The sequence below is a fragment of the Gorilla gorilla genome, chromosome 10 (assembly GCF_029281585.2).
Source record: "Gorilla gorilla gorilla isolate KB3781 chromosome 10, NHGRI_mGorGor1-v2.1_pri, whole genome shotgun sequence".
Lineage (NCBI taxonomy): Eukaryota > Metazoa > Chordata > Mammalia > Primates > Hominidae > Gorilla > Gorilla gorilla.
In genome coordinates this window covers 54607794-54631195 of record NC_073234.2, presented here as the reverse complement: position 1 = coordinate 54631195, position 23402 = coordinate 54607794, and the positions used below count along the sequence as shown (strand labels likewise).

Sequence of the window (23402 nt, the reverse complement as noted above, 5' to 3'; positions counted from 1 at the left end):
GAATACCTCATGCAGAGATGAGGAAGAACCAGTGCAAGAACACCAGTAACTCAAATGGCCAGAATGTTGTATGTCCTCCAAAAGACTGCACCAGTTCTCCAGTGAGAGTTCTTAACTAGGCTGAACTGGCTGGAATGACAGAAATAGAATTCAGAATATGGATAGGACTAAAAGTCATCAAGATTCAGGAGGATGGAAAACCCAATTAAAAAAAATGAGAATCACAATAAAGCAGTACAGGAATTAAAGGATAAAATAGCTGGTATAAAAACAACCTAATGGATCTGACAAAGCTGAATAACATAATACAACAATTTCACAATGCAATCACAAGTATTAACAGCAGAATAAACCAAGCTAAGGAAAGGATCTCAGAACTTGAAGACTGGTTCTCTGGAAAAAGACAGTCACAAAAATAAATAAATAAGAGTAAAAAGAAGTGAACAAAACCTCCGAGATGTATGGGATTGTGGAAAGAGGCCAAATCTACAAATCACTGGCATCCCTAAAAGGGAGGGGTAGAAAGCAAACAACTTGGAAAACATATTTCAAGATGTCATCCATGAAAACTTCCCCAACCTTGCTAGAGAGGCCAACAGTCAAATTCAAGAACTACAGAGAACTCCTACAAGATTAACCAGAAGATCATCCCCAAGACACATAATCATTAGATTTTCCAAAATCAAATGAAAGTAAGAATGGCAAAGGAAGCTAGAGAGAAAGGGCAGGTCACTTAGAAAGGGAACACTATCAGGCTAACAGAAGATTTCTCAGCTGAAACCTTATAAGCCAGAAGAGATTGAGGGCCTATATTCAACACTCTTAAGAAAAGATTCTTCAACCAAGAATTTCACATCCAGCCAAACCAAGCTCCCTAAGCAAAGAAGAAATAAGATTCTTTTCAGATAAGCAAACGTTGAAGGAGTTCATTACAATCAGACGTGCCTTACAAGAGATCTTGAAAGGAGCACTAAATATAGAAAGGAAAGACCACTACGAGCTTATACAAAAACACACATAAACACACAGACCAGTATAACTTTAAAGCTACTACACAAACAAGTCAACATTATAACCAGTTAACAACATAATGACAGGCTCAAATCCACACATATCAATACCAATCTTGAATATAAATAGATAGCCCCACTTAAAAGGCACAGAGTGGCCAGGAAGATTTAAAAAAGCAAGACCTGATGGTATGCTGTCTTCAAGAGACCTGTCTCACATGTGATGACACACATAGGCTCAAAATAAAGGGAGGAAAATCTACCAAGCAAATGGAAAACAGAAAAGAGCAAGAGTTGCAATCCTAATTTCAGACAAAACAGATTTCAAACCAACAAAGACCAAAAAAGACAAAGAAGGGCATTAGATAATGGTAAAGGGTTCAATTCAACAAGAAGACCTAACTATTCAAAGTATATATGCATCTAACAGAAGCACTCAGATTCATAATGCAAGTTCTTAGAGACCTACAAAGAAACATGGACTCCCACACAATAAAGTGGGAGACCTCAACACTCCACTGACAGTATTAGACAGATCATCAAGGCAGGAAATTAACAAACATATTTAGGACCTGAACTCAACATTGGATCAAATGGATCTGATGAGTTTCTACAGAACTCTCCCCCTCAAAACAACAGAATATATATTCTCATTGCCACAAGGCACATACTCTAAAATTGAACAAATAATTGGACATAACGAATGACTTTTGGGTAAATAATGAAATTAAGGCAGAAATGAAGAAATTCTTTGAAACTAATGAGAACAAAAATACAACATACCAGAATATCTGGGACACAGCTAAGACTGTGTTAGGAGGGAAATTCATAGCACTAAATGCTCACATCAAAAAGTTTTAAAAAAATCTCAAATTAACAATCTCACAACTGAATGAGTTAAAGAAGCAAGTACAAATCAACCCCAAAGCTAGCAGAAGATGAGAAATAACCAAAATTAGAGCTGAACTGAAGGAAACTGAGAAACAAAAAGCCTTTCAAACAGTGAATGAATCCAATAGTTGGATTTTTGAAAAATTTAATAAAAATAGGCCATTTGCTAGAGTAATAAAGAGGAAAAGAGAGGAGATCCAAATAAACACAATCAGAAATGATGAAGGGAACTTTATCAATGACCCCGCATAAATAAAAGCAACCACCAGAAATTACCGTGAACAACTCTATGAAAACAAACTAGAAAACCTAGAAGATGTGGCTAAATTTCTGGACATTTAGATCCTCCAAAGAATGAACCAGGAAGAAGTTGATTCCCTGAACAGACCAACAATGAGCTCTGAAGTTGAAACAGTAATAAATAGCCTACCAACCAAAAAAAGCCCAGGAGCTGATGGATTCACAGCTGAATTCCTCCAGATGTACAAAGAAGAGCTGGTACAATTTCTGCAGAAACTGTTACAAAAAAATTGAGGAGAAGGGACTTCTCCCCAACTCATTCTGTTAGGCCAGCATCATCCTAATACCAAAACCTGGCAGAGACACAACAAAAAAAAAAAGAAAACTTCAGGCCAGTATCCTTGATGAACATCGATGCAACAACTCTCAACAAAATACTTGCAAATCAAGTCCAGCGACACATCAAAAATCTAATTCACCACAATCAAGTAGGCTTCATCCCTGGGATGCAAGGTTGGTTTGACGTACACAAATCAATAAATATGATTCATCACATAAACAGAACTAAAGACAAAAACCACATAATTATCTCAATATATGAAGAGAAGGCTTTTGATAAAATTCAACACCTCTTCATGTTGAAAGCTCTCAATAAACTAGGTATTGAAGGAACATACCTGAAAATAATAAGATTCATCTATGACAAACCCACAGCCAACATTATACTGAATGGACAAAAGCTGGAAGCATTCCTTTTGAAAGCTGGCATGAGATAAGGATGCCCTTTCTCACAATCCTATTCAAAGTAGTATTGGAATTCCTACCCAGAGCAATAAGGCAAGAGAAAGTAACAAAGGGCATCCAAATAGGAAGACAGGAAGTCAAACTATCTGTGTTTGTGGATGACACTATTCTGTATATGGAAAACCTTATAGTCTTGGTCCCAAATTCCTTCAGCTGATAAATAACTTTGGCAAAGTTTCAGGGTACAAAATCAATGTACAAAAATCACTAGCATTGTTATACATCAACAGCAGCCAAACCAAGAGCCAAATCAGAAAGGCAGACCCCTTCACAGTTGCCACAAAAATAATAAAGACGTAGGAATACAGCTAACCAGGGAGGTGAAATATCTCTACAATGAAAATTACAGAACACTGCTCAAAGAAATCAGAGATGACACAAAGAAATGGAAAAACATCCCATGCTCATGGGTAGGAAGAATCAATATCATTAAAATAGCCATACTTCTCAAAGCAACTCACAGATTCAATGTTATTCCTATCAAACTACCAATGACATTCTTCACAGAACTAGAAACAACTCTTTTAAAATTCTATGGAACCAAAAGAGAGCCAAATAGCCAAGGCGATTCTAAGCAAAAAGAGCAAAGCTGGAGTCATCACATCACCTGATTTCAAACTATACTACAGGGCTACCCTAACCAAAACATCATGGTAATGATACAAAAACAGGCATATAGACCAAGGGAAGAGAGTAGAAAGCTCAGAAATAAGGCTGCACACCTACAATCACCTGATCTTCAACAAAGCTGACAGAAACAAGCAATGGGGAAAAGACTCCCTATTCAACAAATGTTGCTGGAATAATTGGCTAGTCATATGCAGAAGACTGAAGCTGGAACCCCTCCTTACACCACATACAAAAATCAACTCAAGATGGATTAGACTTAAATGAAAAACTCAATACTATAAAAGCCCTGGAAGACAATCTAGGCAATACCATCCTGGACCTAGGAATGAGCAAAGATTTCGTGACAGACATCAAAAGCAAACGTAACAAAAGGAAAATTGACAAGTGGGATCTAATTAACCTTAAGAGCTACTGCACAGCAAAACTATCAATAGAATAAACAGACAATCTACAGAATGGGAAAAAATATTTGCAAATTATGCATTTGTCGAAGGTCTAATATCTAGCATTAATAAGGAACTTAAACAAGAGAAAAAGAAACAACCCCATTAAATAGTTGGCAACGGATGCGAGCGGACACTTCTCAAAAAAGACATGCATGCAGCTATCAAAAAATAACAGATGTTGGCAATGTTGCAGAGAAGAGGAACACTTATACACTGTTGGTGTGAGTGTAAATTAGTTCAAGTATTGCAGAAAGCAGTATGGCAATTCCTCAAAGAGCTAAAAGCAGAACTACCATTCAATCCAGCAATCCCCTTACTGGATATATACCCAGTGGAATAAAATTCATTCTTCATAAAGACTATTGAAGTGAATATTCATTGCAGCACTATTAACAATAGCAAAGACATGCAGTCGACCTAAATGCCCATCAGTGACAGATTGGATAAAGAAAATGTGGTAAATATACACCATGGAATACTATGCAGCCATAAAAAGAATGAGATCATGTCTTTTGCAGGAATATGGATGGAACTGGTGGCTATTAGCTTCAGCGAACTAACGCAGCAACAGAAAACCAAATATTGCATGTTCTCACTTATAAGTGGGAACTAAATGATGAGACCTTATGAAGACAAGGAAGAAAACAACAGACACTGGGGTCTTCTTGAGGGTAGAGGGTGGGAGGAGGGAGAGGAGCAGAAAAGATAATTATTGGGTACTGGGCTTAATTCCTGGGTGATGAAATAATCTGTACAACAAACTCCTGTGACATGAGGTTTCCTATGTAAAAACACTTCACATGTGCCCCTGAACCTGAAATAGAAGTTTAAAAAAAGAGGATTGTTACTTATTCTTGGAGAATGGATCCCTTTATTTTTCTGTAATTTTCCTTTCTTCTCCTGATAACTTCCCTTGCTATGGATTCTGCTCTGTCTAAAATTAATATAAATACTCCCATTTTCTTTTGATTAGTATTAACATGGTATATCTTTAATCATCCAATTACTTTTAATTTATATGTGTTTTTATTTTGATGAGTTTCTCATAAACAACATATAGTAGAGTTTTTATTCATTTTTATTTATTATTGTTGTTATTATTTTTTGAGACAGAGTCTCTCTCTGTCACCCAGGCTGGAGTGCAGTGGCATGATCTTGGCTCACTGCAACCTCCGTCTCATGGGTTCAAGCGATTCTCCTGCCTCAAGCCTCCCGCAGTAGCTGGGATTACAGATGTGTGCCACCACGCCCAGCTAATTTTTTTTTTTTGTTGTATATATATATTTTTTAGTAGAGTTGGGGTTTCACCATGGTGGTCAGGCTGGTTTCGAACTCCTGACCTCAAATGATCCGCTTGCCTTGTCCTCCCAAAGTGTTGGATTACAGACATGAGCCACCATGCCCTGGTGAGTTTTTATTTTTTTTAATTAATTAATTAATTAATTAATTTTTGAGATAGAGTCTCACTCCATCACCCAGGCTAGAGTGCAATGGCACGATCTCAGCTCACTGCAACCTCTGCCTCCCAGGTTCAAGATATTCTCATGCCTCAGCCTCTGAGTAGCTGGGATTGCAGGTGTGTGCCACCATGCCTGGCTAATTTTTGTATTGTTAGTAGAGATGAGGTTTTGTCATGTTGGTTAGGCTGGTCTCTAACTCCTGGCCTCAAGTGATCCAACCGCCTCGGCCTCCCAAAGTGCTGGGATTACAGGCATTCAGTCACCATGCCTGGCTATATAGTTGAGTTTTTAAAATCTATTTTGACAATATCTGTCTTTTAATTGGTGTGTTGAGATAATCAGTGTTCAACACGATTATTAATATAGTTGGATTAAAATATGTCATATTTGTTACTGTTTTCTATTTGTTTCCCTTATTCTTTTTTTCTATTTTTTTGCACTATTTTAAAAAATCAATTGTGTTTTTTTGTTTGTTTGTTTTTTGAAACAGAGTCTTGCTCTGTCGCCCAGGCTGTCGCCCAGGCAGTGGCACCATCTTGGCTCACTGCAACCTCCACCTCCCAGGTTCAAGTGATTCTCCTGTCTCAGCCTCCTGAATGGGATTACAGGCCTGTGCCACCACACCCAGCTAATTTTTGTATTTTTAGTAGAGACGTGGTTTCACCATGTTGGCCAGGCTGGTCTTGAATTCCTGACCTCAGGTGATCCACCCTCCTTGGCCTCCCAAAGTGCTAGGATTACAGGCGTGAGCCACTGTGCTTGGTCCAGTTATGGTTTTAATTGAGCATTTTATGTGATTCAATTTTCTCTCCCTTCTTAGCATATCAGCATATCAGTGATTTTTTTTTTCTCCTTGACTGCCTTGAAGTTTGCAGTATACATTTGCAACTAACATAAGTCCATTTGCAAATAACACTTTACTGCTTCATGGGTAGTTCAGTACCTTATAATAACCAATTCATCTCATTTTTCATTGCTGTCATTCATTTAATTCATGCAGAAGCATACATATATATGCATATATAATTGAGTACATTGTTGCTCTTATGATTTTGAGAAAACTGTAATCTGTTAGATCAATTAAGAATAAGAAAAATGTTTTTAATTTTACCTTCACTTATTCATTTATGAATGCTTTTCCTTTCTTTATGTAGACCTGAGTTTCTGACATATATACTTTTTCTTCTGAGGAACATTTAAAAGCCATTTCTTGTCAGGCAGAAATACTGGCAACAAATCGTCTCAACTTTTTTATCTTAGAAAGTCTTTATTTCATCTTCACTTTTGGGTGAAAATTTCACAGTGTGCAGAATTCTGGGTTGGTGTTTTTCCTCTTTTTTTAACAGTAATATTTCATACCCTCCACCTTCTTGCTTGCACGGATTCTGAGAAGTCAGATCTAATTCTTACCTTTGCTCCTGTATAGGTAAGGCATTTTTTTCCTCTGGTTTTGTTCAGAATTTTTTTTCATTTTTGATACACCATAGTTTGAATATGATATGTATACATGTTGTTATTTTGGTGTTTATCTTGCTTGCTGTCCTCTGAGCATTCCAGATCTGTGGTTTGGTATGTGACACTACTTGTGGGAAATTCATAATCATGTTGCATTAAATATTTCATCTTTTCCTTTCTTTTTCTCCTTCTGGTATTTCCATTATGCGTATGTTATACGTTTTGTAGTAGTCCCACAGTTCTTGAATATTCTGTTCTTTCTTTTAGTCTTTTTTTCTTTTCAAATATTCTCTTTTCAGTAATGTTCAGTCTACACACAAGCCCATCAAAAACATTATTTATTTCTATTACAGTGTTTTTATATGCAACATTTCTTTTTAAGTGTTTGTTAGAATTTTCATCTCTCTGCTTACATTGTCCATCTCTTTTTGCATGCTGTCTATGTGTTTATTAAAGCCCATCAAAAAGCATTCTTTATTTCTATTATAGTGTTTTTTAATGTAACATTTATTTTTGAGTCTTAGAATTTTCATATCTCTGCTCACATTGTCCATCTGTTTTTCCACGTTGTCTATGTAATTTACTAGAGCCTTAACATTTTAATCACAGTTATTTTATTTTTAATTCACAGTTTGATAGTCCCAGCATTTCTGCCATATCTGAGTTTGGTGCTGATGTTTACTCTGTCAGCTCAAACTCCGTGTGTGTGTGTGTGTGTATGTTTTTTGTTTTTTTGTTTGTTTTTGCTTTGCTTTTTGGTATGCCTTGTAATTTTTTCTTGATAACCAGACATGATTTACTGGGTAAAAGGAACTGCTGTAAATAGGCCTTTAGTAGTGTGGTGGTCTGATGTTGAGGGGAGGAAGCATTTTATAATTCTATGATTAGGTCTCAGTCCTTAGTAAGCTTGTTCCTCTGGACTGTGAACTTCACAAATGCTTCTTAGTCTCCCCTCCCCACACTTAGGTTGATGTATTAGTCTGTTCTCATACTGCTATGAAGAAATACCTGAGACTGGGTAATTTATAAAGAAAAGAGGTTTAATTGACTCACAGTTCCACATAGCTGGGGAGGCCTCAGGAAACTCATAATTATGGAGGAAGGTACCTCTTCACAGGGCGGCAGGAAAGAGAATGAGTGCAAGCTGGGGAAATGCCAGACATTTATAAAAACAATCAGATCTTGTGATACTCACCCATTATCATGAGAACAGCATGGGGGAAACCAGTCCCATGCTTCAATTACCTTCACCTGATCCCACCCTTGACATATGGAGATTATGGGGATTGCAATTCAAGGTGAGATTTGAGTGGGGACACAGAGCCAAACCATATCATTCTTCCTCTGGCCCCTCTCAAATCTGGTGTCCTCACATTTCAAAACACAATCATGCCCTTCCAACAGTCCCCCAAAGCCTTAACCCATTCCATCACTAATCCAAAAGTCCAAGTCCAAAGTCTCATCTAAGACAAGGCAAATCCCTTCTATCTATGAGGCTGTAAAATCAAAAGCAAGTTAGTTACTTCCTAGATACAATGGGGGTACAGGCATTGGGTAAATACATGTATTCCAAATGGGAGAAATTGGCCAAAATAAAGGGGTTACAGGCCCCATGCAAGTCTGAAATCTAATAGGGCAGTCATTAAACCTTAAAGTTCCAAAATGCTCTCCTTTGACTCCATGTCTTACATCCAGATCATGCTGATGCAAGCGGTGGGCTCCCATGGCCTTGGGAAGCTCTGCCCCTGTGGCTTTGCAGGGTACATACCCACCCCTGGCTGCTTTCACAGGCTGGTGTTGAATATCAGCAGCTTTTCTAAGCATACAGTGCAAGCTGTCAGTGAATCTACCATTCTGGGGTCGGGTGGATGGTGGCCCTCTTCTCACAGCTCTACTAGGCAGTGTCCCATCTGGGATTCTATGTGGAGGCTCCAACCCCACATTTCCCTTCCACAGTGCCCTAGCAAAGATTCTCCATGAAGGCTCTACCCCTGGAGCAAACTTCTGCCTGGACATCCAGACATTTCCATACATCCTCTGAAATTTAGATGGAGGTTTCCCAACCTCAGTTCTTGACTTCTGTGTACCTGCAGGCCCAACACCACATGTAAGCCACCAAGGCCTTGGGGTTTGCACCCTGTGAAGCAATGGCCTGAGGTATACCTTGGCCCCTTATAGCCATGGCTGGAGTTGAAGCAGCTGGGACACAGGGGACCATGTCCCAAGGCTGCTGCACAGAGCAGGGGGGCCCTGGGCCCAGCCCACAAAACCATTTTTCCCTCCTAGGCCCTAGGACCTATGATGGGAGGGGTTGCTATGAAGGTCTCTGACATGCTCTGGAGACATTTTTCCCATTGTCATGGTGATTAACATTTGACTCCTTGTTACCTATGTACATTGCTGCAGCAGGATTGAATTTCTCCCCAGAAAATGAGTTTTTATTTTCTATCACATTGTCAGGCTGCAAATTTTCCAAACTTTAAGGCTCTGCTTTCTCTTGAACACTTTGCTGTTTAGAAATTTCTTCACCAGATACTCTAAATCATCCCTTTCAGGTTTAAAGTTCCATAGATCTCTAGGGCAGGGGCAAAATGCCATCAGTCTCTTTGTTAAAACATAGCAAGAGTGACCTTTATTCAAGTTCCCAACAAGTTACTCATTTCCATCTGAGACCACCTCTGCCTGGACTTCATTGTCTATGTCACTGTCAACATTTTGGTAAAAGCCATTCAACAAGTACCTAGGAAGTTCCAAACTTTCCCACATCTTCCTTTCTTCTGAGCCCTCCAAGTCTCTAGGGAGTTCCTAAATTTGCCACATTTTCCTGTCTTCTTCTGAGCCCTCCAAACTATTCCAGCCTCTGCCTGTTACCGAGTTCCACAGCTGCTTCCACATTTTGGGTGTCTTTATAGCTGTGCCCTACTACCTCGGTACCAATTTGCTGTATTAGTTTGTTCTCATGCTGCTATGAAGAAATAACTGAGACTGGTAATTTATAAAGAAGAGAGGTTTAATTGACTCACAGTTCCACATGGCTGGGAAGGCCTCAGGAAACTTACAATCATGGTGGAAGTCATCTCTTCACAAGGTGGCAGTGAAGGCATCTCTTCACTGACGGCAGGGCACGGTGGCTCACACCTGTAATCCCAGCACTTTGGGAGGCCGAGGTGGGTGGATCACAAGGTCAGGAGATTGAGACCATCCTGGCTAACATGGTGAAACCCCGTCTCTAATAAAAATACAAAAAATTAGCTGGGCGTGGTGGTAGGTGCCTGTAGTCCCAGCTACTAGGGAGGCTGAGACAGGACAATGGTGTGAACCTGGGAGGCGGAGCTTGCAGTAAGCCGAGATTGCCCCACTGTGCTCCAGCCTGGGCAAAAGAGCGAGACTCTGTCTCAAAAGAAAAAAAAAAAAAATCACCCACTGACTGGGTCCTCCTGGTGTCCTCATCCTCGTGGTGATGAGTGAGTTCTCACTCTATTAGTTCCCACAAAAGCCAGTTGTTAAAAAGAGCCTGGCACCTCCCTTTTCACTCTTGCTTCCTCTCTCACCATCTGAGCTCTTCACACACAGGCTCCCTTTCACCTTCCACCATGAGTGTGAGCAGCCTGAAGCTCTTGCCTGTTGTAGGTGCCCAATCTTAAACTTTCTAGTCATCAGGATTATGTGCTGAATAAACCTTTTTTCTTTGTAAATTACCTACCCAGCCTCAGATATTTCTTTTTTTTTAATTTTATTATTATTATACTTTAAGTTTTAGGGTACATGTGCACAATGCACATAGCAACACTAGACAGACTAAGAGATCTAAGAACTGTTGATGTTTCAGTTGGTTCAGCTTTTCACTTTTTGTTAGGTCAAAGTGGTAACTTTCAAGCTTCATATGCGCTGGAAGATGCTGCTATGTTTTTAAAATAAAATTTTTTTCAAAATATAGACAATTTTATGGTAACATTCTTGAAAATAGGTAACTCTCTCTGATAGTTTTCAGTTGTAATTTTTCACACCTCATAGTTAACTAGTTTAAAGGATTACAAAAAAAATTTAACAATATCATTGGTTAATCTGAATAATGGATGCAAAAGTAACTATTTTGACAACTGATGATTTTGATAACTATGTACCTCTGAAAAGCACTTTGGTCAGTGATCATAAGAAAGATAGTATGGAAAGTTTGGTGAAGTGGAAATGTTAAACTATTTTCTAGCAGTAGAGTTGTTGCTTTTTCATTAACTAGCACTTGTTCTTACATCAATTCTTTTTTATATCCTCAAAATCATAATACCTGAGTTCGGCAGTTTGTTCCAGGGAAAATAATTTAATCTGTTTTAGCCAAATAGAATGCCGTCAGTTACCCTTATTTCTCTGAATTTAACAGGCATGTGAAATTGAATCCCATGAGCTACACACACTACTTTCTGATATTTATTATCTTGCTGAAGGTGAGCAGAACAACAGCTTTACTCTTGTCCTATGATTTTAGAAATAATATCTGGTTGGCAACTGGCTTGGGCACTAGTGCTTTTGGAGGTGGTGTGTTCATCTAGTTGGAACCAGGGGCAGAGATAGTATCATTCCCACTGCGCCTGATTTAACTTGGCTTTGGATGATATCACAATTGGGGTTGGAACTTTCCACAGTAGATTACACAAATTTAACCATTATTTCAAGATTTTATCTTTTTGTTTGAACAACTCAGCTCCGGAGATAACATTTTATAGACTCATGCTCCTTCTAAACTAATGTTACTGTCATTTGGATCTATTCTGATGTCTTTCCCATAGACAATGGATTTTACTGAGTCATCCTTGGTCTATTTTTTTCCTGATCCTCACTGGGTTATTTGTGAGAGAGCTGGGGCCACTAGTAAAATCTCTGATTCTTGGTTACTGATTTTATCTGTGCAAAGCAAACCAGAACAGATGGATGAAGCCATTGACAGAACCTCTTACTACTATGCTGCGAAGCAGAGGCTCAGACTGTATTAGAATGATTAATGTACAGGTGGGGGTTTTTGTTTTGATCCTGGTTACATCTTCAGCATTTTTGGATAGGATAAAATCTGTAAAGTAATGTTTATGGAAGTAAATAGCTGATTGATAAGACAGTCTTGGTTAGCCCTTTCAATCAGATGTCTGTACATCAAGTGATAGAGCTAGATTAGGCTATGACCCTTGAGCTCCAGATGAAAGGAAGCCATTTTTTATTCCTGAGATTGTGTTCATTCCATACTTCTTATTTGACAACAGAATATAACACCCCTGGATCAGTAGAGCCAGAGCAATTTGGAAGGTCAACATTCAACATACTTAGAGCTAGAAGGGCCAATTTAGACAATTTAAGCAGAAAGATTATTTTCTTTGAGTGTAGACTGTCTGTCCAAGAAGACTCAAATTCTGTTCATGGCTATGCTCTAGTGTTTTGGCTGGCGGGTTTAGAGGTTCTGGTGTTTTCCCACCTCTCCAAAGTAAAATATTGACACAAATGAATTCAATGAGCTGATGAGGGAAGAAGAATTAGTTGGATGAGATTGAGCAGATTCTGAGATTTTGTAAACATCTTGGTGCTTTGGGAGGACTTGGGCATGATTTGATGTCTTCTGATGGGAAGGTGAAGCATTCTGGGCAGCTGGTGGAACTCTACACTTCAGATTTGCTCTCTTGTTTTCTCCTCTAGAGCTAAGGGCTATGCCCTGCCACCGGGCCATAAAGTGTCACAGGTATGCCCAATGCCCAGCCAGCACTACATTCTGGTTCTCACAAGGAATCCTCTTCTCAGTGATGTCCTTCAAAGCTAGCTGGGGCTTAGGTGTGCACCCCTTCCCCCAGGACCCAGAAAACATGTCAGGTTGTCCTGGCTCCCCAACCAGCCCAATCCAACCCTAAATAAAAACCTGAGCTTAAAAGAGGGGCAGATTTCTGTATACCAGTGGATTATGCAGTTGAGAAGGAAATTAAGAAACCTGAGTTCTCTCCCCAAATGTGCTCTGGATTTGGGCTCTCAGCTTTCAGAGTGCTGATTGATTGTGTTACATTGCACAGCTTATTATAAAGCTAACTCTTATTCTTACTATAACCCTCCTGCTTAATTAATTCAAGAACATTTAGTTCCAGGTACTAAGATTAGGGAAGGTGGTCTGAACCTCCTTGGCCTGAGCTTCCTATTTCCATGTGAAAAGACCTCCACTAGTTTCACCCTCCAGGCACTCCCACCTAATAATACTGAGATATGAGGCTGGTCAGCCAGGTGTGTCTCAGCCCCTTCCTCTTTCCACAGATTATTGCCTGCTCCTCCAAGCCCTTCACTGTAGAATGGAAGCCTGTGATTTTCCTGGCATCATGCATGACTGAGAAGGTCAGTGTGGCTAATTCTGAGCTTCAACATCAGGAAGCCCTTAGTTCTTCACACTGAGCCACCTCCTGCAGCACAGTCATCCTTGGTAATAAAGCTGATATTTTAATCAATATCTGTCTTACTCTTTCATCTTGTCCCTCATTTGGTTTAGAATTCAGGTGGGGAAAACAATTGTTTACTTTATCGGACTCCTAACCATGTGCTTGGCAGACACAGGTGAATAAATACAGTCTCTATTCTCAGGAAATTCATAGAGCAATGGTGGGAGGTGGGTAGATGGAAATGGAAGCAAAAAAAAAATGTGAATTAGTGTAACTGGGGAAGTGGTGTAGAGGAGTTCAAGAGCTTCAGTTCTGGTCTCATTCAATCTTAGATGCATTCCCAAATGTGCCACTTAATAGATGAGTGACCCTGGGGAAGTAATTTTACCTCAGTGCCTCAGTTTTCTCATCTATAAAATGGGAATTATAATACCCACCTCACAGATTGTAAAGATTCAATGAGATAATATGTCTAAATTGTTGAGCACAGTGCCAAGCATGAAGAAAAATCACCCTTTTGACCATTGTTATTATTAGAAGTGTGACATATATGCTGTGTAATCACAGGAGGGCACCTGTCTCTTCATGTGAGTGCTATTATCCAAAGAGAGGTAGAAAAGAATTCTGTCTATATCATAGAGCAATGATAAGCAAAGCAACCCCAGACTGTAGCTAATATATATTTTGGGGCATCACTCTGTAGGTTCTAGTTTGCTTTTCAGTCTGTCAGTTGGGTGGTAGCTACTCTCCAGCCATGGCATCAGGCACCCAGCAGAGAGGGACCGGCAATCACCAGGCTAGTGCAGCACGAATGTATATTGGTTTATGAAAGCAGCTACCTCCCACATGCAAGAGAAGAGTAAAAGAGAAGAATAGAAGAGGAAAGAGAAGAAAAAAAGGAGGAGGCGAGGAAAAGGAGGAAAGGGGAGGGGAGGAAAGGGAAGAAAAGTGTATAATTCAGTTCCTTCCAATAAATATGGCTGTGCAATAGTTTACATTAATATTACCAAAGTGACCAAATTCATGTATGAACTCACAGAATAATAATTCAAAATTGATACAAGGAAGTCACATGTAAATTAGGATGGACAGAAGACACATGGAAAGAGGGATGTGCATAAAAGATGCAGGGGAAAGCCTTCATGAAAAAATATGGAAAGGAAATAGAGAACTGTAATACTATCCTCCTCTATCTGTCAATTTCTAAGAAGTTTTATACCCTTATTATAAAATCATAAAGTTCACATATACACTTTCTCATCTACACTATCTCTACAAGATACTCAGTCTTTATGAGATGACTTTTTTCATATCCAGTTCTTGCTCTTGTTTTAATGTTCTGGTACTTCAATCACTTTGCAGCAGGAAGAAGGAGACCCTTTTTTGTCCTTTTTTTTTTTCCTTTTGAGACAGAGTCTCGCTCTGTCACCCAGGCTGGAGTGTAATGACGCAATCTCGGGTCATTGCAACCTCTGCCTCCCAGATTCAAATGATTCTCCTGCCTCAGCCTCCTGAGTAGCTGGGATTACAGGCGCGCACCACCACGCCCTACTAATTTTTTTTTTTTTTTTTTTTGTATTTTTAGTAGAGACAGAGTTTCACCATGTTGGTCAGGCTGGTCTGGAACTCCTGGCATCATGATCTGCCCACCTTGGCCTCCCAAAGTGCTGGGATTACAGGTGTGAGTCACTGCGCCCGGCCAAGACCCTCCTTTTCAATACCATCATCCAACCATCTACTTATGACCACACCCCGCCAACCTCCATCCACCTGGCTACTTATTCCAGCTGCAGCAGCCTCCCTCTCGCTCTTTAGCATTTGAGGTTCCTCTGTCTGGGATGTCCATCCCCCTGACTTCCACGCTGCTTGCACCTTCACTTTCCTTAGATCCTACGAATACTACCTTATTGGGAAAACTTTCTCTGGCCACTTTTTTTCAATGAGAACTCATCTCCCCAAAATACTCATTCCCTTTTCTCCTGCTTTATTATTTTCCAAAGCCATAATCTCCGTCTAACATGGTATATACCTTTACACGTTTGCTGGCTTATTGTTGTCTTTCCTTCTGTCTTAGGTTGGATTTCCTAGAAACAGAACCTGAGAGAAGAATTCAGGTGTATATTGAGGGAATGCTCTTCAGGAAAACCTGTAAAGGGAGGGAATGATGCAGGATAGTGTGAGTGAAGCAGCCGGGCAAGGGTGTGCTTCCAGGGAGGTCTAGCCATGAGAAAGAATTTTTCCGGTGCACTAATTGCATCTGGAGGCAAAAGGCCCACTCTTTGTACCCTCCTTTCAGTCGTTGGCTGTGTGCTGAGTTCGGGGCATTGCGACTTCCTGGCTGAGGCAATGCCCTTGCACTGAGGTCAATTCTCTTTGGAATGGGACAGATGGGAGCCAACATGCATAGAAACTGGGAGCGGAAGTGTTGGCCGTGTAAAAGGGACCCAAGACAGGCAACTAAATGACATCTAACACTTCCATTACAGTATAATCTCCATGGTATTTCAGACTCTCTGGTTTGCTCTGTGCTGTATTTCTAGCACACAGAACACAGCCTGGCACATAGTAAGTCTTCAATAAATATTTATTGAATGACTTAATAATCTTAGTGAACTAGTGTAATGTGTATGCCAGGGGACAAAATGGTGAATGAGACAGACATGGTCCCTGCCCTCGTGGAGGTATGGTTTAATGGGAATGCAGACATTGGCAATTCAAACACAGTTTGATCAGTTCTATCATGAGAAAAGCAGGGTGGGCTAAGAACACACAGTAGGGACACTTAAACCCCAGAATTTGGAAAGGGAAAGTACTACAAACTTTGTGGTATGGTGAAGGTCTGTGTTTTTCATTGTAATTATTCACAGAAAGCAGAGGGCACATTGATAAAGTTGGGAAAATATTTGCAAGACTGCAGAATTACTATGAAGATTCTAATTCAGTTTTGTTTCACCCATGATTTCTGTCACAAATAGAAAGATCAAAGGTTGAACAACCTGAACCAGGACTTCTTACATTTGCCCCGTGGTCTGTCTGCTGTCCCATCTTCACAATGAGAGGGTTGAACTTGAATTTCCTTCCTCAGGTCTCTGGAGGGGCCTGGGTATTGGGCTTTGCCCATTCTGTGGTAGGAAATGAGGGAGTGCCAGCCAGTCAACTATTACTGCCAGCCAGTCAGTATTTCCTGGGATTGAGAGATTCCCTTGGACATTTGGGGATTGGCATAGTTTTCCTTTAAAAGTATCAGTGTGGTATTTATTAGGTGGCTTAGTAATTAGGTCCATTTAAAAAAAGAGAACTCAATTCCCCTGAGGATTTGATGATGCCTTGGCCTCAGTTGGTGCTTGGTAACCCCGGTAATCAATCAATTTACTTGTGTGGTCTGGTCTGTCTAGGGGATTCTATACTGCACAGATGGAAACTGCCTTCCCCAATTTTTCCCAATTTGGTTTATACAGCTATGTGTAAGATCCCACATATTTGGGGGAATGTGTGTGTGTGTGTGTGTGTGTGTGTGTGTGTGTGTGTGTGTGTGTGTGTGTGCATGCACGCAAGAGCTTGTGAATAGTTGGGGAAAGGCCATACGAGTTGAACTGGGGCAGTGTCTTCAACTACAGCATGACTGTTATGGAGAGAGGGTCTTGCTCTGCTGCCCAGGCTGGAGTACAGTGGCACAATCACAGCTCACTGCAGCCTCAACCTCCTGGGCTCCAGTGATCCTCCTGCCTCAGCCTCCCAAGTAGCTGAGACCACAGATGTGAGCCACCAAACCCAGTTAATTTGTTTTGTGCTTTTTGTAGAGACAGGGTCTCACTATGTTGCCCAGGCTGGTCTCAAACTCCTGGACTCAAATGATCCTCCTGCCTTGGCCTCCCAAAATGCTCGATTATAGGTGTGAACCCCTGCGTCCAGCCTACAGCATGACTTTTAATGTTTGATAGTCGTGTGCCTTTAGACATTTTCATAATTCATCCTGGAGAATGGTAAAAAATAAGTTTTGTTGAAATATAAAAAGGCCATTGAAATGTCACAGAGTGGTTTACCTAACAGTAAATTATATAAGGCCCGAAGGTAGGGGTGGGAGAGGGGATATTAGTCAGGAATTTCTAGTAATTTGAAGCCATGCAAAAACAACAATGTTCTCAGGCATTATTGTGTTTGTTGCTAACTTTTGGCAGAGCGATTTTGAGGGTTTTTAGCTCTTCCCAGTCTGGGCAGTCACATTGGGCTTGTCACTTCTGCCTCTCACTTGTGCTGTGTTCATGCCCTGGATGGGTGCTCTTGATTGGCTGCTGCCTTACCCACCCCTTGGCACAGCTGCCTTGAGGTCTGCCATGTTCATTGGGGCCCACTCTGCTAATTTATTTTGCCAGCTTTGTGCTTAAATTTCTTCTAGATTCAGAGCTTTGATTGAAGGAATATAATATGTCACAAAAATAGCTGGTTTCATTTACCAAATACTAATTTTTTTGCAAGATGATAGTTCTTTAGAAGGAGATATTTCCTGAATGCTAGTTAGTTATAAAATTTGTTTTACATAAGTTTGTTGAATGTTGGAATATTTGTGAAAATAGAGGTGGGTGCATAATGTCATGGTTTGTTAATTGAATGCTGACCTAAATAACGATACGATGGTGTAATGGGAGGAGTCCTGGACTAGCAGGCAGGAAAGGTTGGCTCTTGGTACTGCTTGGTTGTGACCTTTGGCAATTCCCTTGACCTCTCTTGGCCTCAGTTTCTCTACAGAACTAGATAATGCATAAGGCTCCTTCTAACTCTATAAGCAAATTTCTAAGTCTATGTAGCTGGAAAGCTTGCAAAATCAGCAAGGGTGTGTGTTTTTATTCACGTATCTTAAACTCATCTAGAACTTTGGGTCAAAATTGACCTTGTGAAAAATAAAACCAAACAGTTGAAGGCTCTAGCTTATCTGACACCCTAACTTAATTTTGATCAAATGTTGTTTTTATATGAAATAGATTACTAAGATAATAATATGCTTGGGTAAAAGGTATTGGCTCTAGACAAAGGAATTGTTTTTTTTAGCTCTGCCAGTTCTTATAAGGGGAAGCTGATATTTTCATCAGAAATGGGGTACAGTCTCCCTTGGGAGAGCTCAATGCCATGTAAGCCAACACATATATTGCCCCAGGACTTAAACAATTCTATGCTGGAGATAATCAGAAATATGCACATATTTCTTTTTTCTTAAGCAATACCCAACAAATTCAGAAAGTTGTCATATTTGAATTGTTTTCCTTTTCAGAGGAGGGATGTGCAATACTGAATAAGGAGAGAAATACTTTTCTAGGAAGTATTTTTCGTTTTTTTTTCGTTTTTTTTTTCCAGAAAAAAACCACTTTTGAGGCATAATTGTCATAAAATGTCACTTGTAGCATGAAGCAAATATAGAAACTCTGTCCCTTTGCAGATAGGACTGCCTGTTAAGTGATGGCCAGTCAGACTTACTTGATGACTCAGTACAGTGAGAGACAAGCGTTAGAGCTGTTAGTTGTTACTAACACTGAGCAGAATGACAGAAAACAGGCAAAATAGGGTCAAGTAGAATTGTCAATTTTTGCCTTTCAGAGTCATTAAAGGGAAGAACTGGGGCTGAGTAGTTAGAGTGGGTTAGTTGTTTGAGTTATTCCATCAATCCGAAATTAGAATTACCTTCATACTTTCCTTGCCTTTCCAAACTTCTGGGCCACATCACTGAGAGTGGCCAGGACTCAGCTGATCTGCAGCAGGGAAACCACCCCCAATCTGTGGCTACTCCTATACTTGGGCTTAAACTGGACATAAGGCCATTTCATACAATTTCAGATGTTTGTGTTTTGTCTTTGCAACATGATATATATGGTTAAAATAATATAATTAATTTTTAATATTGTAGCTTATTGAAAGATAAAAAGTGAGCCTTGCTGCTTTTTTAGCTATTCTTTTGGACACAGCTACTACAAGAAGAGAAAATACTGGCAAGCCAGGGGTTAAGGTACTACAAGGAGGGAGCAATTTTCTCTCACCTCACGAGGAGGAAAAGACCCAATAATGGATTTTACTTCCCTCCTCCATGTATTAGATTTTACGGGAAATTTAACATGGTATGTCTTTTGTATGAAATCACAGAGTGAGGGCTTTTCACTTTGAGGAAATCCTATACACTAAAAAAGGAATTTAGCAGTTAGTAGGGTAAAATTCACACAAGCAAAAGTTTTATTACTTTACAAAAGGCTCTTTTAGTGAGCCAATCCCAGTGCTTTAAAAAGAACATGTTAAGTGAGGAGCATAAGCCTGTTTCCTGAGTAATGACTTCAGTTAAATTGACACACACATAGCCAAATGTTCTTTGTGCCTGGCAGGACCCAGGAGAAATCACCTAATTTATAATTATAATGCCCATATACACTGGCATCAAAATTTCCACCCCACTTGGATGCAAAATTGTACTTTAGTGCTCAAAAAAATTTTTTTTCTTAACTACCTCTATGCCTTTGTGTAAGAGACTCTTGTAGCTAACACCTTTTTATTTATGAGAAAAACATTTGCAAGTCTTTTATTTTTTGTTTAATTTAGTTTTTACCAGAAAATAAGGGGCTGTGTACAGCATATTCATGGAGATTAAATTAACTAATAGGGTTTAACTGTCGGTTGAGTGTTCTGAGAAAATGTCTGGGAAATGAACTTATAAACAGAAGGCCAGTGTTCAGGGTCCCTAGAGAAATAATGATGGGTCCTGCTCACTGAACATTTTGTGCCTCAGAGCAGGCCAAAGGTGGGAGAAGAGGGAAAGCAAGCGACTAAGTGTGTGGAGAAGTTGGAGTGGTGTTTTTACCAACGGGTGTGCTCAGGATTTTTTTAAACAATGATATGTGCAAGTCGTTATTTAGAACAATGTATGAAAGCGTATAATAAATATATATGTGGATGATTGGGGTTGGCTATTAAGGGAAATACAGAACTGATTTTCCAAATGCCTTGCAGACTGCCGGACTCTGGAATGCTGGTTTTAAGCTGCTCACAAGAGCTACTACCTAATTGGAGCTCTGTGTATCTCTGAGCTTACAACCCTGGGGGACTTTTAAAAAAACTGTTGTCATTAGAACCTTCTATTTTGAACAAATGGGCTAGTAAGAACAAAAGTAGAAGTGTCTCTTGTACAAGAAAGAGAAGACTTAGCTTAGAAAACCTGAACACACTTTAAAAAAATACCAGGAGGCTTTGATTTTTATGTTTTACTTTTGTGCTATGCATATATATCATCTCCCACCTAAAGTGATCAGGAAGGAGTCTGAAGAATGAAGATAATTTTTAAATAACAAATATTCCAATATTTGTTTATTCTGTGCCCAGGAGGCAGAGAGAACAACAAATGTGGTCCCTGTATTTTGTCTTCTCCATACTCTTTGCTCTGTGACTTCCTTTCTACTTCCTTATTTAGTCTGAATTTTAATATGTAGTATTCAAGTGGGCTCATAATGCTCATTTCCTTTCAATGAGATTTTCCAGTAAATATACTGACTCCACTGTTCACAGGAAATAACCCGGTTGGTGAGCACGTGTATAATTTTACCTCGATATATAACCCGGGGTATCTGCCTGTCTCCATGGCAGGATCCACCTCCTCTGCTGACAGGCTCTGTCTCTCTGTTTCTGCATTCATATTAAACACACAGAAGCAACATTTTACCTTTTAGAAGACATTAATTGAACAACTGATATGTAATTTTCCTTCTTGCAGAAATAGATTATAACTATTGTTTAGAATAGAAAACTAGCAGAAAAATTTTTGGAATTATAATAACATAGACACATTTTTAAATAGAGAAGACAAAACAGTCACAGAGAGAAGATAAGAGTAATTCCACAGAGTTTGCCTGGGAGGGGAATGGGTCTTGGAAGGAAGTCTTTAGAAGAAATATTGGTGCCAAAGAGACTGCTTAAAGAAAGGGCTCACCAAGGCTTAGAAATGAGAGAGAGCGAGCAAGAGAGAGAATACTCCACCCATCTGCAAGGAGGCAGATACTAACTTGCCCTGAGAATCAAGACAGCCTTGTTTGTACAGAATAAGCACAAATACTTCTCATGTAAAGATATTTTCTAAGATGAATGTTTTAAAGGTAAAATGTTAAGATTGTATATGTCTCAACAGTTTCTAAACACAATTAAGCATGAAGTGATCACAAACTCATCAGTTTATGCCCCTCTGTCATAATCATTATGAGCATCCCCTTTCACTCTAAAAAATGGCTCCGACTGCATAATAAATTATATGGTTGTGCTGATCAGGAGGAGCGTTTGGAAACAGGACCTTTACTGAGTTGTTACGTCATAGAATTCTATCTTTGCCGTTAAAGATTTTGTAATCTCAAGCAGAAAACTCTGAAATAATATTCAGTGTAGAGGGAGGGTGAATGTTTCTGTCTTGTGTTAAAGAAATATGCAAGGGGTGGCCTCAAGTTCTCATTTCTGACTTCCTTTTCTGGTAATGCCGGCCGGAGCATCTCCAAGAAGTTTAATCTTCCTTTGTACAGGGTTAAGAAAGGAACAAAGGACAGGATTTTTCTAAACAATGATATGTGCAAGTCATTATTTAGAACATGACATATGTACAAACATATCTTTCACATGAGCAAGGCAAATACAACTCACTTGGATTTTCCTGCTAAACGTATACAATGGGCTGCCAAAAGTTTCAGTCTCAGGAAATTAGAAAAAACACCAAGGGAGGTCTCTGACCATTTGATTAAGTCTAGAACCTGCCACTAATAGAAAATTCAGTGGAGAGATTCTTATCTTTCTGTGGCTGTTGCAACAATGAGGAGACATATATGTAAATACTAATGTTGCTACCTAACCACAGCATTGAAACAGAATTCTTTCCTTATAGCCTTTGACTGCTTAGTCATCCTGAGAGAGTACCCCTCTCTCAAATGCTCCCTCTACAACAGTGAGACTGTGATGAGAACAATTGCAGTTCAACAATCTGTTGAAGGAGGGAGAAGCCAGGAGCTCCAATACTGACTGGTGTATGGATCTCCTTCAGTCTGATTCTTTCTTAGTTTCTTGCTAGTTCAGTGTCCCCTAGTGGTAACTGGCCTCATTAATGAACAAGCTGGTCACAGGAAATAGACTGGGAGACCTGTATAATCATGGTCTCTTTCATTTGTGTTTTATAATGAACACAAATTCTTAGGACCTACTAAGTGCCAGGTAGTACATCTTCTCATTAACCCTCTGAGTAGGAGATTAGCAACATCTAAAATAAGAAACAGAGGTTCTTATCTACAGAGATAAGAAAACAGAGGTTCAAGGAGCCTAGGTGGCATAGCCAAAGATTAGTATGTTGTAAGAGTCAGAGCCAGGATTTGAAACTAGGATGTTTGATCCTTAGTCCTAATGTTGTTGTTGTTGTATTTGTTGATTTTTAACTGTATTCTCATGTTTCATGAGTCCAAGATGACAGACATTTTCTAGACACAAATACAGCATAGTGGCAATTAGGAAAGGAGCCTCAAGATCACTGAATCTCTTCTGCCTCACCTTGGCTGCCTCTGACCTTTCTGACTTTGTGAGGGTTGGGAGGGCACAGGATAGAATGAACAAAGAACTGGCCTTATTTGGACACACCTGGGTTTACATCCTAGCTCCACCACTCCACCATTCACTCAATAAATATCTGTGGAGTACCAACCATACTCTAGACCCCAGAGACACAGTGATACAGAACCGAGAAAATATTCTTCATTGTATTTCTCTTTCTGATCCCCAGTTCTGTCAACTCTAAAATTGAAGTGGGTATACCACTGAATATTTTTGGAAGGTGAATATTAAAAGTTGTCTAACATGTTATGAAAAGAAAGATAGCTGGTAATTGAGGGCAAAATGGTAATACTGATGGCCCAGTGCAAGGCAGCTTTTGCAAGCTGAAGACAACTGATTGGTCCAATATTCTTAGAACCCTCTTTTGAGCTGGCTGTCTTTAGATATAACGAAATCTGTGTACCATCACATATTTTACTTAGCCAAGTCCTGAATTCTGTTTGTGACATTAAAGGAATGATTTATCTC

General features: G+C 39.6%; 1 long non-coding RNA gene across 1 annotated transcript in view; it reads left to right on the top strand.

Moving 5' to 3' along the window:
• LOC129525728 (uncharacterized) overlaps window positions 1–13588 on the top strand; it is a 167121-nt gene extending 153533 nt beyond the window's left edge. Inside the window, exon 3 of the long non-coding RNA XR_010129339.1 lies at window positions 13213–13588. This is a non-coding gene — a long non-coding RNA (uncharacterized lncRNA). The remainder of the gene's footprint in view (window positions 1–13212) is intronic.
• Window positions 13589–23402: the final 9814 nt, after the last annotated feature.